The 19,912-nt window shown below is 44.6% G+C and overlaps 1 protein-coding gene across 4 annotated transcripts in view; it reads right to left on the bottom strand.

The window, feature by feature from the left end:
* The window catches only part of TMEFF2 (transmembrane protein with EGF like and two follistatin like domains 2), a 1,019,708-nt gene that overhangs the window by 765,402 nt on the left and 234,394 nt on the right, over positions 1-19,912 (bottom strand). The gene's annotated exons all lie outside the window — the stretch shown is intronic.

Raw genomic sequence — 19,912 nt, 5'->3', positions numbered from 1 at the left:
CTTATGATCGTTTTTCTGATTCATTTTGTATAGAAGTGATATGAAAACAAGTCAGAAAAACAATCGGAAATCAGATCGGACTTGTTAGAAATGATCTATTTGACCAATCGATCTAATGTTATATTGCATGCTGTGTACAAGGCATTATGCTAGGTACACATGATTCCATTTTTCCTTTCCACACGAGTCCAACTCTGTCCTCACTCACTCGCCGGCTCTTGTGCATGGCATACTTCCTGGCTCCAGTTGACATACAAGAAGTATGCTGTACATTAGAGCCTGCAGTAGGTGGATAGATGTGCTCCCTCCGATTCTGCTCCCAGGCAGACTCACTCTGATATTCCCATCAATTATGGATGCTAGTGCGCTTTTTTACTACTGGGCAGACTCGCTCTGCTGCACCACACTCATTGAAGTCTGTGTGCCTCCATGGAGCACCCTGCACCTTCTATTTCCTGCCTGGATTGCCACATGTTCTGCTGCTTGGAAGCCCGCCAAGGGAATCGGAACTGCTGTGTCATCAGGACTCACAATTCATGCAGTGGGTCAATCACCCCAGACCCCATGCTGGAGGGGGCTTTAGTGCAAGAAGGGGGAGAAGCGGCCACACACACAGCGGTGGTGAGGGGTCAACCTCTCCCTCACCTGTGGCACCCTCTGCTGCGCCCACCTCAATAAATTAACGCAGTGGTGGCAGCGCCAGTTGGGGGGGGGGGGTGGAGGAAACTTTCTAGCGGAAACTAGGTGTGTCACTGGTCTTCTCAGTCTCCAATGCTGTTCACTGTACTTCTGCTAATCAGGAAATACAGTGAGAGGCATTGGAGACTGAGAAGACCCATGACACATGGTGAGTAGTTTCCTGCCAGGTCACTACCACTGCGCAAATTTATGGAGGGGGAATGCAGAAGGGTGGGACACAGGTGAAGAAAGGGAGGTAGTCATGCTCCTCACCACTGCTTTGTGCCCGCTGCTCCCAAACTACCTTTACAAGGGGCAACTATACTTTTCTACCTATACTGGGGGCATGTATAGCTGGCTAATTATATTGGGGCACATATTTCTGGCTAACCTATACTGGAGGAACCTATGCCTGTTTACATATACTGGGAGGCACCTATCCCTGGGGCACCTATTCCTGCCTATCGTAGAAGGGGGGGGGTGGAACTGAGGGAGTGGGGCACACCTACCAACCATTCGGGGGGGGGGGGTGAACAACATTTAATGTTAGGGGGGTCCAAAGAATTGTGCTATACCGTGTGCTATACCGTGGTATTTTTGGAGACGTTATCATACCATGAATGTATCATACTGTTGAAAACACTAATCCCTGGTGTACACCATGCAATTTACAGTTAGATTGCTTGCTTCAATAGATAATTTCCAACAGGTCCAATCTGATTTCCAAACATTTTTTTCTGACCTATTCTGTATAGAAGTGCTGGTAAAACTGATCAGAATACAGATCGGACCAGTTGGAAGCTATCTATTCGCCCAATTGATCTTACGTTACATTGCATGGTGTTTACAAGACATTATGCCAGGTGAACACGATGCTATTTTCTGATATATTTAGTGTCAGAACGATTATTTTCAGCATGTACCATTAACATCTATATAAAATCCATAAGAAATCATATTGAGCATGTTAAAAATAATCAATCTGACAGTAAATCTGTCCCAAAAATCTCCCAGGAAGCGTATCCTAAGAAAAAAAATCTGATCCGCTCCCACTTGTTCAAAAAACAGATCATACACTCGGCATTAAAAAAAAAAAAAAAAAAAAAAAAAACAGAACGCAGAATGTGGACATGGAACCTTTTCCTAAAGTGGATGGGAAAACGTGCCCAATGTAAGCCTATGAAAACGGAAACTGTTTCTTACTGGGCTAGTCACCACATCTAGGTCGGCTGATCGCCTTTGCGTCGCCACAGTGATGTCAAATCCACGTGTCCCTCCTTGCTGCTGTGTGTGTATGAATGTGCGTGTGTATATGTGTAACGTTTAAAGGTGCATTATGTGTTGTGTGCCGCGATGTGCATCTGCCTTCCACCTCTCTTCAATTAATCGCATACACACTGCTGGTGTGCTGTGTGACATCATGTGCCGGCCTGCTATGTGCCCGCAGCGTGTATGTGGGTAATTGAAGGGAGGCGAAAGGTAGAAGGAAGGAATGTGTGTGTACACACACACATTTTGTCAACAGCGCCGGGGGTTTCATCGCGTTCTTTACGATATCGCTTGCCATTACCACTGCGCACCCAATAGAGTAAGTCGGCCCTACATCTTGCAGCATGTCCGATCGACTAATCCAATCATTTTGGGACCGATATTGGTTGCATTGTCAGTCGGGCATACCCTATGGCCGCACAGATTTTCATCCGATTCAGATTATGATCATATAATCAAATGTTCATTCGGCGTCCAAGTCGGCTGATGTATGGCCACCTTTAAACAGACGGCATGCCATATACAACTTGCTGATGCATATCAAGTATAGACACTAGTTGCATTGCTTCTCACGCTTTCACGGTGTATGTATCAACAGCTCTATATTTAGGGAGTGAGAGTGAGAGAGAGAATGGCAGCATTGAACATGAGCTCCTGAAACTTTACCAATTTTACCTTGTAATGGGCAACTGAAAGGACACAAAGGACACAACCAAGAGATAACATGGAAACCAGAGGAGCCTTTGGAAGTCTAAAGAATAAAAAGACTAAAGACTAAAGATTCAAAAAGCAAATGCTCTGAATGGAGAAGATAACCACTTATAAAAGGATAAACAAGCTGTGTCACTCAGAGGAAAAGCAACAAGCAGCAGCAGCCAGCTCCAGCCAACCAACAGATCCTAACACCAGCAGAGAGTAACCCCAGAACTGACCAAACCTGCAGAAAACAAGGTAAGGGCATTTCTGCTGAATATTACTTATTGAAATAAGAAAAAGTTTATCAAGGGATTCAGAATGGAAGCATTGAAGCCAGCAGATCAAAAGGCAAGCCAGGATGCAGATAAGCCCAGCATATCTAGCAGCAGGAGGTCTGGCACTAGGGAGATCTTTAACTCTCCTGGCAATAAAAGCAATGATGCAAAGAAAGAAGAAAGACTGAAGCTAACTAAAAGCATGCCAGAGACTCTGTTTGCTGACTATTCCTCTAACCCCAGAGTAAGAACGAACCTGATATTTTTTACACATGACACCCAAGCCTGGCAAGCCTGCCATTTGTGAAAAATTCGAAAAAAGCATTAAAAAAAAAGGTATCAGGAATGGGGGACAAATTAGAATAAAAGACAAGGAGGACCCAGAGGTTACCACACTTACAGTAACTGTATACCACAAAGGCAGTGTATTGATCCAGGGGGCAGAACGTTACTTAAATATGTTTGAAAAGCTTTATCCTGAAATTGAAAAACTTGCAATTAACTTTAAAGAAAACCAGACAAACTCTGTCAACACAAACAATGGTCGTAAATCATCTGCAAGGACTGTTCCCAGAGATAAGGCTGAGGACCAAACTCTAATGGGCCATACTCACGGGCTGCAAAAGTGGCCTGTCGCCAGCACACGTGAGCGTGTGGGCGACAGGCCGGCGACAGCTCCTCGCCAGGTCCCTCCGCGTACACACGCGGAAGAGAGACCAGCGGCGCGACGGAAGCTGTTGCCGACGTTCCTCCTCCCCCCGCCGGAAGCTCCGTATACCTCAATGGAGGTTGCTGTCGCTAGTCCGAGTACTCTTCGGACTAGCGACAGTTGCGGCGGAGTTGCGGCGGCGACTGTCGCCAGGCGATTGAAACTTTCAATTGCCTGGCGACATCAGCGACGGGCGACAGTTCGGGGTGCGCGCCCGTGCGACGACGCATACTCACGGGCGACCTGTCGCCGCAACACGCGCGCGCCGCATGTTGCGGCGACAATTGTACCCCGTGAGTTTGGGCCATAACACACCAGGAACAGACCACCTCCAGAGAATACCAGGTACCAGGTTTCTCACACCCCTCCCTGGAGACTCTCAGAGACTGTCTGTCCCAATTAGAAAGAGACTTCGCCCTTTTCAGGGAAGAAACGAAAAGCAGCCAAGGTGTGAAAAATGCAAATGATCAACTGAGAGAAGAAATAGCCAGGATGAAAGCTGAGCACACTGCAGCCTTGAATGATATCAACATTTCCCTACAACAACTACAGGAGGAAAACTCACAACTTAAAGAGGAGATCAGGAAATTACAAACATTAAAACAGCCACAAAAGTTAGCGGAGACAACAAAAAGCACAAAGGCCCCCACAACACCTGTGCCGGCCAAAGACAGTGCTCCGCACAACACACAGGATGCAATAATCACCCGAGAGACCAGTGACAATCACAGCCATCCAGCCCCCTCTCCAAATACTGCCAACACAGCCTCATCCAACAACCCACAGCCCAAGCCTAAACACCAAGCAAATGGCTCCTATAAACATCGCAGTCCTGACATTGTGCTGGTTATAGACTCTAATGGAAAATACCTAGACATAAGAAGACTCTATCCAGGGATGCATGCCATCAAAATCATCACTTCAACTATTGAAAAAGTAACACAGGTCATTAATGATCCTTATTTCACCGACCCAAAACATCTCATCCTGCACACCGGCACCAATGACATTATACAAGAAAACACCAAAGACCAAGAAACCATCACATACAAATTGTCACAACTGGTTAAAAGGGCACAGCAGAGATTCCCCAGCACAAAGTTTATCCTCTCTTCCCTGCTCCCAAGAAAATACATTCCTCACCAGACAATTAAACAGATCAATGCAGAGCTGGCCTCCCATCTCAGATCCTCACCAGACATACAACTGGCACAGCATACCACAATCACTACCGACCATCTGTACAACAACAAGCACCTTAACAAACAAGGAGTCAGCCGCCTAGCAAAGGAACTAAAGGACATGGTGCTAAATAGACCCCAGAGACTACAAGAAAGCCCTAACTCAACAATCAGACAGCAAACCACAATGTCCCAACACCAGAGAGAGAGAGCCCACAAGCATGGCAAACATGTAGGAAACAGCCTGCCCCACAATGGCAACACAAAGCAACAGAGGGTAGCATCATGGCGGAAATCAGAACTTTGCTTATCAATATACAAAGCAGATTGAGGTGACACCCACAACAGTGTCCACCCTCCCCCCGAAAATACTGAGTCCTATGAAAATTTCTGCTCATTACAAGGTAAACCGACTCAAAATGACATCCCTTATCATCAGTAGCTGGAACATCCAAGGGCTGAACGCCTCAGCTTTTGGATCCAAAACAAATGATCCAGACTTTAAAAAGAGACTTGAAAACATTGATATCCAAATCCTCCTGGAGACATGGACCTGGGCAGAGGATGAATCTTTCGTACCCATGGGGTACCGGGAATTCTCCATATCTGCCCAGAAAAACAGGAACATTAAACAGGGCCGTCGTTCAGGAGGCATACTAATCTGGTATAAGGAGGAGCTTACAGAGCACATCAAAGCAATCAAAAGAGGAGACAGCCACATCTGGATCAAAATAAACAGCTCCATCCTCACCTCTCAGTCTGACATGTACCTGTGTGCAGCATATATCCCCCCAACAGAGTCCCCTTACTACAAACCTGACATCTATGAGGTCCTACAAAGAGAAGCCAGCCACTTCCAGTCTCAGGGCAGAGTGCTCATCTATGGAGACCTCAACGCCAGAACAGGCACAGAGAAGGACTATCTGACCTCTGAGGGAAACACATACATACTTGGAGGAGAGAGCTACTACCAGGAACCAATGCAGACAGCAAGAAATAGCTATGACAAGACAGTAAACAAAAGTGGGAAAGCCCTGCTGAACCTGTGCCGGAGCCTCAGCCTATACATAATGAATGGGCGAACTAGGGGTGACTCTCTTGGGAGATTTACTATGAACTCACATGTAGGCAGCAGTGTGGTAGATTATGCTGTCACAGACACAGACCCCATAAACATCAATGCCCTCAGAGTCACCCCTGAAACTCATCTGTCAGACCACAACCAAATCTTGCTGTAAACCAACTGCACAGCAACCTCACCAGACCGGTCTCTACAAGCTGCCACCATCCTTCAAATGGCCCAAAGAGTCTGCCATCAAATTCACCAACATGACCAACACTGCCAAAATCCAAGAACTGCTGACAAACTTTCATACCAACCTATATGAACCAAACCAACAAGGTGTCAACCATGCAGTGAAGGACTTCAGCAACATCTTATATAACATGGCAGTACTCGCCGGCCTCAAGCAGACCAACTTTAAGAGATCCACAAATAAACAGTCCCAAAAATGGTTTGACAGTGAGTGCAAGACTCTACGTAATTCTCAGCCTCTAACCAAAAGCACCGAGGGCAGCCTCTAACCAAAAGCACCGAGACCCCAACAACCAGGACCTAAGGGAAGCCCATGACCACCTACAGAGACAATACAAAGACGGAAAAAACAGAGCCACATCTCCCACAAACTCCAACAGCTGGAGGACTCCCTCCAAGACAACTCATTCTGGGAGACCTGGAACCACATTGGGACAAAGCCCAAGAAAAACCCTCTACACATCCAAAATGGCCACATCTGGCTCCACTACTTCAGGGACCTCTACAAAGACATCCCAGAAAATGCCCAAACCCCACAACAGAAACAAATAGCTGCAAAGCTGAAGGACATGGAGGAGACAATCAAGGACTTTCAAAACCCTCTGGATACACCAATCATGATGGAAGAAATAAGAGAAAGAACAAAGCTGATAAAATGTAAGAAGGCTAGCGGTACCGATGGCATCCTGCCAGAGATGATCAAATACAACCCCCGGACATACATGAGGCACTCGCAAGACTATTCAACCTTATCCTGAGTGCGGGCTCCTTTCCTCAGGCCTGGAGTGAAGGCCTCATAACACCCATCTACAAGAATGGGGACAGATACGATCCAGCAAACTACAGAGGAATCTGTGTCAGCAGTACACTGGGGAAACTGTTTAACAGCATCATCAATAAAAGGATCCTCTCCTTCCTCACACAGCAGCACATACTCAGCAAAAGCCAAGCTGAGTTCATGCCAAACCACCGCACAACCGATCACATCTACACACTGCACAGCCTTATCAAGACCCATGTCCACAGCTCACGCGGCAAAGTACTCACTTGCTTTGTGGATTTTAAGAAGGCGTTTGACTCTGTGTGGCACCCAGGCCTTTTCCTAAAACTCCTAGAGAGTGGAATAGGAGGTAGAATACAATAATACAATACAAAAACATTTCTATAGCGCTTTTCTCCCATAGGACTCAAAGTGCTTAGGCTCTCTCAAAATCAGTAATTAGTAGGATGAAGTATTCACACAACAAAAGTTATATTTCTGCAAATGCCAGACTGAACAGGTGGGTTTTCAGTCTGGATTTAAACACGTCCAGGGATGGGGCTGTCCTGATCTGTTGAGGTAAGGAGTTCCAAAACGTAGGGGCAGCATGACAGAAGGCTCTGGGACCAAAAGTTTCCAAGTGGACTCTGGGTATGACTAGATTATTAGAACCTGTGGATCTGAGAATGCGGGGATTGCTACGCAGCTGTAACATATCTTTCATGTATCCAGGGCCTAGATTATTCAGGGATTTAAATGTCAGTAGGCCGATCTTGAATAGGACCCTCCATTCTATAGGTAGCCAGTGAAGGGAATGCAGGACTGGCGTTATGTGGCAGTGACAAGGTTGGTTGGTTATCAGTCTGGCAGCAGTATTCTGTATCAGCTGTAGGCGGTACAAGACCTTTTTTGGAAGGCCAGTGTAGAGAGCATTGCAGTAGTCCAGTCGGGATGTGATGAAGGCGTGGACTAAGGTTGGCAGATCTTCTGGGGGTATGAGGTGCTTGATTTTTGCAATGTTCTTCAGGTGAAAATAGGATGATTTCACCACAGCAGAGATTTGAGTTCTGAAGTTTAAATTCCCATCAATTAGAACTCCCAGGCTACGCACATGATCAGAGCTGCGTAGATCCGTGCCTCCTATTCCCAGTGGTGAAGACTGCAAGTTAAGTTGTTTTGTTATCATGCTCTGCCCTCCAATCAGAAGGACTTCAGTTTTGTCTGCATTTAGTTTCAGCCAGTTGTCATTCATCCATTGCTGTAGTTCACGTAAGCAGGCGTTTATAGTTAGAGTTGGATCTGTCACACCAGGCTTGAAGGAAAGATATAGTTGGGTGTCGTCTGCATAGCAGTGGTATGTCAGGCCATGTTTTTGGATGTCATCCAAATGATGTCATCAAGAGTTCATATACTGGGAACCAATGCAGTGTTAAAGTGGATGGGAAGAGAAGCGCGTTCTTCAAGCAGGTTCGAGGAGTCAGGCAGGGCTGCAGTTTGAGCCCAATGTTCTTTAACATATTCATTAACCAACTGGCTGTAGCCCTGGAATCCTCCCCAGCACCAGGCCTTCTCCTGCATGACCACGAGGTGAAGTTCCTGCTGTATGCAGATGATCTCCTGCTGCTCCCCCCAACAGAAAGGGGCCTACAGGACAGCACTGCCCATCAACCCAAAGAAGACAAAAGTGATGGTGTTCCAGAGAAAAAATCTAAAAACGCCCACCTCCTCATTTATATTAAATGGCTGCCCACTGGAGACCACAAACAGTTGCACCTACCTTTGGCTGGAAATTACCCAAACGGGGAGCTTTAAACCAGCATTAGAGGTCCTGAAGGAAAAAGCCTGCAGAACGTTTTATGCCATCAGAAGGCAACTTTACCATCTAAAACCACCGGTGAGATTCTGGGTAAAGATATTCACCAGCATCATCACCCCAATCCTGCTCTATAGCAGTGAGGTATGAGGCCAGGTCACCTACCCTGACCAATCAAAATGGGACTCCAGCTCAACAGAAATCTTCCATCTAGAGTTCTGCAAGTATCTTCTCCAAGTCCATCGCAGCACTTCGAACTCAGCTTGCAGGGCAGAGCTAGGCAGATTCCCACTATGGCTGACTATCCAGCAGAGGGCGCTCTCATGCTGGGGGCATATACAGAGCAGCAGCCCCAGCACTTACCACCATAAAGCCTCACTGAGCCAGGGTGGCAAGGCCATACCACGCGCTTTGAAACAAAGCGTCAGCAGCCAGCCCAGCCAAGACCACCAACACAGGCTGACAAAAGCCCAAATAAAAGGAATGATAGAAAGCTGCAAGGACCGATACCTAGAGGAATGGAGAAGTGACATAAAGAACTCCCAGAAACTCAATATCTACCAATCACTACAGAGGGAGTACACAATGGCTCCATATCTGGAGAGGCTACACCACCACAAAGTCAGACAGGCCTTGAGCCTGTACCGTCTGAGCGCCCACAACCTGGAGATAGAGACAAGACGACACAGACAGACATGGAAGCCCTGGGAGGAGAGACTGTGCAGGCAAAGTGACCAGGGGGTCCTGGAGGATGAGGCCCACTTCCTGCTACACTGCAGCAAATATACACTGTTGAGGACCGCCAATTTCCAAAGACTCTCCGCCCACATCGCAGATTTTACCTCCACAGATGAGGAGAGGAAACTCTATATCCTACTGGCGGAAGAGGAAAAAACTGTTCCTCACAGAAGTCTGGTGCAAAAGTTGAGGATGCAAGGACTGGGGAAGAGTTTGTGTGCATGGATAGGGAACTGGCTAATGGACAGAAAACAAAGAGTTGTGGTCAATGGATCGTACTCAAAATGGGAGACTGTTAGCAGTGGGGTACCACAGGGGTCTGTACTGGGTCCAGTGCTCTTCAATTTATTTATTAATGACCTAGTAGATGCAGTAGTGAGCAATGTTGCTATTTTTGCAGATGATACAAAATTGTGCAGAATCATCAACTCTCAGGAAGATAGTGTCATATTGCAACAGGATCTGGATAGGATGGCTATATGGGCACATACATGGCAGATGAAATTCAATGTTGACAAATGTAAAGTCATGCATTTTGGTCGTACCAATGGTCTAGCACCATACAAAATAAATGGGATACAGTTGGGAACATCAAACTTGGAGAAGGACTTAGGAGTACTCATCGACAACAAGTTAAATAATCATACTCAATGCCAAGCCGCTGCAGCTAAAGCGAACAAAATTTTGGGATGCATTAAAAGGGAAATAAAAACTCGAGATGCTAGCATAATATTGCCCCTGTTTAACTCTCTAGTAAGGCCACATCTGGAATATGGAATTCCGTTCTGGGCACCACATTACAAAAAAGATATTGCAGTTTTAGAGCAGGTGCAGAGACGAGCTACAAAATTGATACGTGGGATGGAAGGTCTCGCTTACCAAGAAAGGTTAGATAAACTGGGTTTATTTAGTCTAGAGAAAAGACGCCTTAGAGGAGATCTAATTAACATGTATAAATACATCAGAGGGCAATATAATAGCTTGGCGGATGAGCTTTTTGTCCCTAGGCCTTCTCAAAGGACTAGAGGACATGAGATGCGCATGGAGGAAAAACGTTTTAGCCATTTATTTAGGAAAGGGTTCTTTACAGTAAGAGTGATTAAGATGTGGAATGCATTGCCACAGGAAGTCATTATGGCAAACTCTATACCTGCATTTAAAGGGGGCTTAGATGCTTTCCTTGCGTTGAAAGACATCCATGGCTACAATTACTAGGTTATGCCTAATGATGTTGATCCAGGGATTTTATCTGATTGCCCTCTGGAGTCAGGAAGGAATTTTTCCCTTTTGGAGCTAATTGGACCATGCCTTGTGGGGTTTTTTTCGCCTTCATCTGGATCAACAGGGGTATGTGGGGGATGGGCTGGAGTTGTACTTTGTACTGGTTGAACTCGATGGACGTATGTCTTTTTTCAACCAAAATAACTATGTAACTATGTGCAAATAGCAGCCTGATATATCACTGCCTGCCACCAACTGAGAGGAACATGATACCACATGGACTGTATAACCCCATACTCCCCTCCCCTATGGACTATATACCATCCCCCCCATACCATCCATTACATCCTCCACCCTTCTATGGACTGTATACCTATATCCTTCCCTTCCCACAACCCCCCCCCCCCCCCCCCCCTACGTTAATGTTTTGTTTTGTTTTGCTTTGGCAATGCTAAATGTATTTGGTCCTGCCAATAAAGCTTTTTGGATTTGGATTTGGATTTGGCTGCTGTCAAGTGTTATTTATGATCGTTCACAGAGAGAGAGAGGGAGAGAACAATCACATAGCTAGTCAAAATAAACCTCAGCTTCTCCAGTCAAAAGATTATCTAACTTGTCATACAGATAAGATAAATTACAGCCAGTGTAGGAGTTACAGGGCTTACACGGGCTAGCAGGGTCACAGGACAAATAGCAGATGTGCAGGAAGGCTTTCAAGAATAAGCAGCCTGCTCTGTTTCTCAGCTGCAATATCTTGTGTCTCATCTGAATGACATCAGCCTGTTTCCAAGGCAACTTGCACAGACTGGGAGGGATTGTTGGTTCAGAGAGAGGGGCGGGAAAAGCCAGTAATCTTCTAAAACCAGGAAACAAAAGGCAGGGGGGAAATGATGTAATCTTCAGCTTCAGGAAAGGAGCACTAAAGATGGATGCCTCCATCAAGTGTATTTCTTCTTTATGATCAAATTTATTGAAATTTACCATATGGAATCTATCCTAAACATGATAGGTATGTGTTTCCAATAATTTACTATCAGCTGATATGTTTTTCATGTTTCTGGCTGTATATGGGGGTTACGGACCACTTTAAATAAGTAAAAAGACTGCTAAACAGGCAATCCAAAAGTTTATAATCAGTCTTACTTTTCTTTTTCAGAAGAAAATCATTCCCCATGTCTCCTGGCACTTATCTCGTACATCTAAGGAAGTTGCAGTGCATGTCAGGTTTTTTTTCTTCCTCTGTTCCTCTCTGATTGGCCACATCCATGGGCATTCCTCCCCCCCCCCCCCCGAGTCTGTGTACACTGCCTGTATTCCTCCCCGCTGTACTCTGTAATGCTGTGGGGAGAAGGGGGGATGCCACGGGGTGGATGCCGGAGGAGTAAGGGAGGAAATGACATCAGGATTGGCTTCAGCCTGTGAAAGTCAAGATGGCAACGGCCAGGAACAGAATTCTCGTTATTATATAAATTTCACTGAAATCATAACGTGGACAGTGCAATACATCTGTTATGTAAGTAGAGCAAGTATTTATCTACTTACATACATGTTTTCTTTTCATGGCACCAGGCCCGGATTTATCTCCCAGGAGCCTATAGGCACAGATGTCCTGACACCTTAGATGTCGCCATCAAAGAACCTCTAGACCTCAACCAAACTGCACCGTAAGTGTGCTGGCTGTCCTACCCTCATTTCCTTGCCCGTTATACGTAGATACAGGTGCTCCTAAGGCCTTGTTTCCATCTGTCCGCTTCTATCCGCTTTTTTTCAGCACATCAATGTTACAGATAGATACATGTTGCTGAAAAGCGGACAGAAGCGGACAGAAGCGCATAGATGGAAACGAGGCCTTAGTATTAGGTAGCCAGAAGTACCTTCAGTATTAAGTAGTCAGAGGTGCCCCCAAGTAGGTAGCTAGAGGAACCTCACCTCAGTATTAGGAAGCAAGAGATGTCCCTGACTGAAGGGAGATCTCGTCAGTGGAATGCCGAGAGCTGGGTGACTAACCTCTCATTTACACTCTCATCAGGACTCTGCCTAGGGAAGGAGGGAGGAAGGCTCTCTGGTTGGGATGTGAGCCGCCTTTCCTTCATGAGGCGCCTGTAGGCACGTGCTTACAGTGCCTTATGGTAAATCCAGCCCTGCCTGGCATAGTAATCAAACATTTCTGCAATCAAACATTTATCGATTATGTTCAACTTTTACCTGCATTGCTTTTAACCTTATGGTACGCATATGATCTGCATCTGCATCTGACTTCATATCTGTCTTCATGCAATCTCTCTCTGCAATCAAACATTTCTCGCTTATGTTCAACTTTTACCTGCACTGCTTTTAACTTTATGGTACGCATACATAATTGTGACCATTTCCTGGTGCCAGGCCTTAAATGCTGCAATGTGTGCTTAATTAATTAGTCATAATTTGCATGTCTGTAGACTGACCCAGCCTCCCACAGCCCATGCCTGGCCATTCACACCTGATCCTCATTCCAGCACACATCTCCAACCCTTCTGCTGTCTATTTAATCTAGTTTGTAAGTCAGATATGACGTGGTCAGATGTGCATTAATCTTAAGTGCATAATTTAAAATGTACAGCAAAAGACCCGAATTAGACCAGAATTGAACCAGGAGGGAACTGGCAGGATATGCTGCACTTTGGTCACATGGTTTGCTACTTAACTGTTTTTTATCTGTTTTACCATATGCTTGCTTGTTTCTGCAATTCCTGTATCTAAACACACTCCACCCTCCTGCTGTCAGCTATCAATCTCCCTATAGACCATTTCAGAATGTTTAAAATGTCTCTCTCAACCACTTCTTTTTGCCTTCTGTTCCTGAAAATTCCCATGTCACTTCATCCTCCCATTGCTCCCTCTCTGCTATCGTCTCCCCTTCTCTCTAGCCACAAACTATTCTTATTTCTCTGCTCACACTACCCCTCCTCTGCTCTCACTAAGCCTAACTTGCATATACACAAGTCCCACCCCCACATCTCTCTGCTCTGCCTACTACTCCTCCTGGCTTCTGGGGACATATCACCAAACCCAGGGCCCACACCTAGACTTCACACTGCTCAGACTACAACTCATTCCACCAATAACAAACCCCACCACCTCCCCTCCCAGAACACCTACAACCTTATTGACATCCCCCTTCTTCCCAGCTCTCCCCTCCCCATATCTGAGGCTCTATGGAACTCCCGCTCCGTTTGCAATAAACTGGCCTTTATTCATGACATGTTTATTTCCAACACTCTCACCTTCCTGGGGCTCACTGAGACATGGCTAACTCCATCAGACACGTTGTCTCCAGCTGCTCTATCATATGGTGGTCTAAAATTTAGTCATGCCCCTAAACCTGACCACAAACATGGAGGCGGGGTGGGGATCCTCCTCTCTGAACACTGTTCCTTTAAACCACTCACACCACTGCCCGCACTCTCACTCTCATCCTTTGAAGTTCATGCTGTCCATCTCTATTCTCCATACGACATCCAGATTGCTGTTATCTACCGCCCGTCCGGTCTAGCCTCTACTTTCATTGATCACTTTTCAGCATGGCTTTCAATGAGTATATCAGTGGAGAGGAACTGGAAAAGCCATGCTGATATACTCATGATATCATCATTGGAGATTTTAACCAGTTCAGCCTTCAGTCGTTTTCACTTTCTGCATCCGAGCAATGTTCACCTCCCATTCATTAGCCTATAACTTTATCACTACTTATCACAATGAACTGATCTATATCTTGTTTTTTCCGCCACCAATTAGGCTTTCTTTGGGGGGTACATTTTGCTAAGAGCTACCTTACTGTAAATGCATTTTAACAGTAAGAATAAGAAAAAAAATGAAAAAATTCATTATTTGTCAGTTTTCGGCCATTATAGTTTTAAAATAAAACATGCCTCCATAATTAAAACCCACGTATTGTATTTGCCCATATGTCATGGTTATTTCACCGTTTAAATTATGTCCCTATCACAATGTATCGCGACAATATTTTATTTGGAAACAAAAGAGCATTTTTTCTGTTTTGCATCCATCACTATTTACAAGCTTATAAAAAAAATAGAGAGAAATATTTCATCTTTACATAGATATTTAAAAAGTTTAGACCCTTAGGTAAATATTTATGTGGTGTTTTTTTTTATAGTAATGTTGTTGTTTTGTTTTTTTTATTAAAGATTTTATGTGGGTATTTTTGGGAGGGTGGGATATAAATAGTTTTATATGGGCAGCACGGTGGCGTAGTGGTTAGCGCTCTCGCCTTGCAGCGCTGGGACCCCGGTTCGAATCCCAGCCAGGGCACCATCTGCAAGGAGTTTGTATGTTCTCCCCGTGTCTGCGTGGGTTTTCTCCGGGTACTCCGGTTTCCTCCCACATCCCAAAAAAAACCATACAGATAAGTTAATTGGCTCACCCCTAAATTGGCCCTAGACTATAGTGCTTACACTACATAATTCATACAGACATAAGATAATAGTAGGGATTAGATTGTGAGCTCCTTTGAGGGACAGTTAGTGACAAGACAATATATATATATATATACTGTACAGCGCTGCGTAAGATGTCAGCGCTATATAAATACTAAATAATAATAATAATAATAATAATAATTTGGGGAAATATTTGTGTATTGTAATGTTTTTTTCCATTTACTTGTAGTTTTACTTTTTGGCCACAAGATGGCAATCTCGATTTTGTTTACATGACGTCACTCTAAGCGTACAATGTACGCTTAGAGGGACATAGCTTCAGAAAAAGCATAGTTTCTGAGAGAAGCTGTCGCTTTTTCAGCGGGGGAGTGGAATCAATGATCGAGCACCATAGCCCGATACATTGATTCCTGGGCTACCAAATCCGCGGCCGGGAGTGCGCGTGCACGCGTGCGTTCGGCCTCGGGAGTGCGCGGACGCGCACGTGGCCTCCTGGACGTAGATACTACGTCCTGGAGGCATAAATGGTTAATATACCCATCGATACTAATTGCCCTACTGCCACCAAACTGCTCTCTCTCACCTCCTCGTTTGACCTTGCCCAATGGTCCTCCACTGCCACCCACAAAGACGGCCACACTCTTGACCTTGTCTTTACCCGCATTTCTCATGGCCTCTAAGCTGATCACCTCCTCTCAAGCTCGCATCCAGGACTTTACACGAGCATCATCCCTTATCTGGAACTCTCTTCCACAGACTGTACGTCATGCTCCAAACCTGGACATCTTCAAACACACTCTTAAAATACACCTTTTCAGACAAGCTTATAACATTCTATAGCCCTTATTTACTTATCTGTCACAATTTAATCAGAGGCAAATGGTCACTACCTCATCAATCCTCCACCCCCTTACCTAGTGTGTCCCCCACTACCCATCAGATTGTCAGCTCGCAAGGGCAGGATCATCCTCCTAATGTTTACTGTTTTTGTAACAATATTTGTGCTGCTTGGAACTCTGCTGTACATGTGTTAGTTGTATCTATGTCCCCCTTGTCGTCTTATTGTGCTTTGTAAAGCGCTGCGGAATATGTTGGCGCTATATAAATAAAAAAAAATTATAATAACAGTCGTGCTTTAAGCAACATACAAGAAGGAAAACCAATGAAGGGCACAAATGGAAATCCTGCACTCACATGCCCACACATAAGATCTGTAAGCACACTCATCTAAGTAGATCTAAGCAGATTTTGACGGAAGCCGGAGATTAGGGCGCATGAGACAAGTGGACAAAAAGGGCGCCCCATTCACTCCCATTATAAATATCGTTTAATGGGCGCCAAACAGAGAAAAAAGGGCTCCAGAGATTATTAACGTTTTACAAACGGCGCCCCGAGATTTTTAATGTTTTATAACTGTGATTGTGATGATTTACGTTTACAAAATGAGCCCGTGACGAATAACGTTTATAAAAATACTAAACAAATTTATCCTATTTACTTAAAACATTATTTAACATTTTAACCCTTACTGTTTGTAAAACATTATTATTCACAAAATAAAGCGATCATTACCTAACGTAAATTGCAATATATTTTTTACAATCACTATTTGTAAAACATTTCTAAAACATTATTATCCACCCAAAAAATTATTACATTTTTTTATTTAAATTTTTTATTTATTAATGTTTGTAAAACATTATTATCCATAGGGGGTCTTAGGTTTAGGCACCACCGGGGGGTCTTAGGTTTAGGCACCACCAGGGAGGTCTTAGGTTTAGGCACCCCCAGGGGGTCTTAGGTTTAGGCACCACCAGGGGGGTCTTAGGTTTAGGCACCACCAGAGGGGTCTTAGGTTTAGGCACCCCCAGGGGTTCTTAGGTTTAGGCACCACCAGGGGGGTCTTAAGTTTAGGCACCACCAAGGGGTCTAGGGGTTAGGGATAGGTACAGGGAGGGCTTTGGGGTGGTTAGTTTTAGGCACCACCAGGGGGGGGTCTTAGGTTTAGGCACCACCGGGGGTGTCTTAGGTTTAGGCACCACCAGGGGGGTCTTAGGTTTAGGCACCACCAGGGGGGTCTTAGGTTTAGGCACCCCCAGGGGGTCTAGGGGTTAGGGATAGGTACAGAGAGGGTTCTGTGTGAGAGGAGGGTTAGCTATAGTTTTAGTACAATTTTAATAATACTAATCAACAGTTATTATCAATTTACTTATATTAATATCATTGTTATAAACAATATTTTCACATTTTATTATAATAATAAACGATAAATCAAGATTATTCATAACAATATATAATTATAATGTTTAAACTAATATTACTGTTTTTTTTAACAAACGTAATTATAAGTTTCAGTTTAGAAACAGGGAAGATTAATGTTTTAAGAATTGCCGATTTCATACACATTATTTAATGATTTATAAATTGTTAAAACACTATTTGTAAACGAAATTCTACACAATATTTTTATAAACGATAATACTACTTATCGTTTACACCACGCGCCCTTTTTTCCCGACGCCCTTTTTTGATGTACGCGATTTTGACATAGGTTTTCTTCAACAATGGATATAAAGTAGTCATATAGAGATGATAAGGAGTTAGTGAGTTGTATTGCCCAATATTTAATTTTATTTAAACCTCACATAATGGAAAATTTCACTCTATAAATGTATAGCATCCCACTGGCAGATGAACTGCCATTGCTAATACGCAATTTGTACAGAGTAAAAATAGCTAATTAAAAGTTTAAAATTAAGTAGGTAGTGGTGGACTTACCCCTTCAAATACAGGCACAAAATGTTGTTGATTTTTACAACAAAAATAGTTTATTTACATACTCCAGAAGGGTGCAACGCGTTTCATGGGTATATTGCACTTCCTCAGGCAATACAGGGGGAGCATATAACTGTGGGACAGAGAGGCAATTATGATCACAAGGTCGGATTCTGAATTCGTGATTGCTTCTCGATCACGGCTTCTAGTCTAGATCACGGATTCATTTCCGAATGCACTCGTGATCGTGGTCCAAATCCGACTCGTGATCACGGATTTAGCTGTGATTATTACCTGAAAACCCGCTGACTTTAGCGGTTAATAGCAAAGAAAAAACATATTTGCAGGATATGTTAAGGAGAACAGTGGGAACAAGAGGATTTTTTTTTCAAAAAGACCGTATAGTTTTTGAGAAAATCGATTTTACAGTTTCAAAGGAAAAAAGTATACATTTATATGCAGTAAATGACAGTTAATGTATTTACCGCATTTACATGCATACTTTTTTTCCTGTGAAACTTAAAAATTGATTTTCTCAAAAACTATTAGGTCTTTTTAAAAAAAAAAAAATATTTCCTCTTGTTCCCACTGTTCTTCTTAACATATCTGGCAAATTAGGTGTTTCTGGCATGTAAGGGGGCTTATTAACCGCTAAAGTCAGCGGGTTTTGGCGGGTTTTTATCATGAATACTTTTTTCCTTTGGAACATTAACCACCCTGGCGTTCTGATTAAATCGCCAGGGTGGCTGCGGGAGGGTTTTTTTTAAATTAAAAAAAAACTATTTCATGCAGCCAACTGAAAGTTGGCTGCATGAAAGCCCACTAGAGGGCGCTCCGGAGGCGATCTTCCGATCGCCTCCGGCGCCCAGAATAAACAAGGAAGGCCGCAATGAGCGGCCTTCCTTGTTTCGCTTATATCGTCGCCATAGCGACGAGCGGAGTGACGTCATCGACGTCAGCCGACGTCCTGACGTCAGCCGCCTCCGATCCAGCCCTTAGCGCTGGCCGGAACTTTTTGTTCCGGCTACGCTGGGCTCAGGCGGCTAGGGGGGCCCTCTTTCGCCGCTGCTCGCGGCGAATCGCCGCAGAGCGGCGGCGATCAGGCAGCACACGCGGCTGGCAAAGTGCCGGCTGCGTGTGCTGCTTTTTATTTCGTTAAAATCGGCCCAGCAGGGCCTGAGCGGCAGCCGCTGGCGGTGTTGGACGAGCTGAGCTCGTCCAGACCGCTCAGCTGGTTAAGATCGATTTTCTCAAAAACGAAAAGTTCTTTCTGATTTTTTTTTTACATTGTACCCACTGATCACCTTTATAATCCATGCAATTTTGGTGATTGTAGCATGTATGGGGGCTTTGCTATTAACGTTAAAGTCAAATCCGTGATAACAGCCATGATCACGGATTCTTCATGTAATCACGGCTAAAATCCGAGTTGAAATCGGATTTGGGCATCAAATCCGGATCACGATCATGGCGTATCCGGATTTTGATACTGCTGTGGTCGAATTTACTCGAATTCATGATCGAGAATATCCGAGCATCACTAATTGCAATTCCCTTTTATCAGGCCACCCTCTAAACTGCATCAACCTCCTTCAATGGGTAATGAATGCAGCAGCCAGACTGATCACCACCTCCCATTACAGTGCATCCACAACACCCTTCTGTAAAGCTCTCCACTGACTCCCTATCTGCTTCAGCATCTCTTAATGTTGTTCACAGGCACATACCAGCCCACCCCCTCTGATCCTCCAACGACCTGCGCCTGTTCGCAACGCACACTTCTCACTCCCATGTGCGATTGCAAGACTTCACTGGGGCTTCCCTCACTATCTGGAACTTACTCCCACAAGCCATCTTTCTCTCCCCACCTTTAATTGCCTTCAAACGAGCCTGGCGCACAGGACCTCCCACCCTTCAGATTGTAAGCCTCTGGCAGGGCTCCTCCCCTAGTGTATCTAGTTTGATTATGAACTCACTGTCAGACACCCCTCTCATGGACTAGAACAGCCTCTATCTATCAAAGACATTGAACTGCTGTTAGAC

The sequence above is a fragment of the Hyperolius riggenbachi genome, chromosome 7 (genome assembly GCF_040937935.1).
Source record: "Hyperolius riggenbachi isolate aHypRig1 chromosome 7, aHypRig1.pri, whole genome shotgun sequence".
NCBI classification, from domain to species: Eukaryota; Metazoa; Chordata; class Amphibia; order Anura; family Hyperoliidae; genus Hyperolius; species Hyperolius riggenbachi.
The sequence above is the reverse complement of the archived record's forward strand: the minus strand, read 5'-3'. Positions and strand labels throughout refer to the sequence as shown.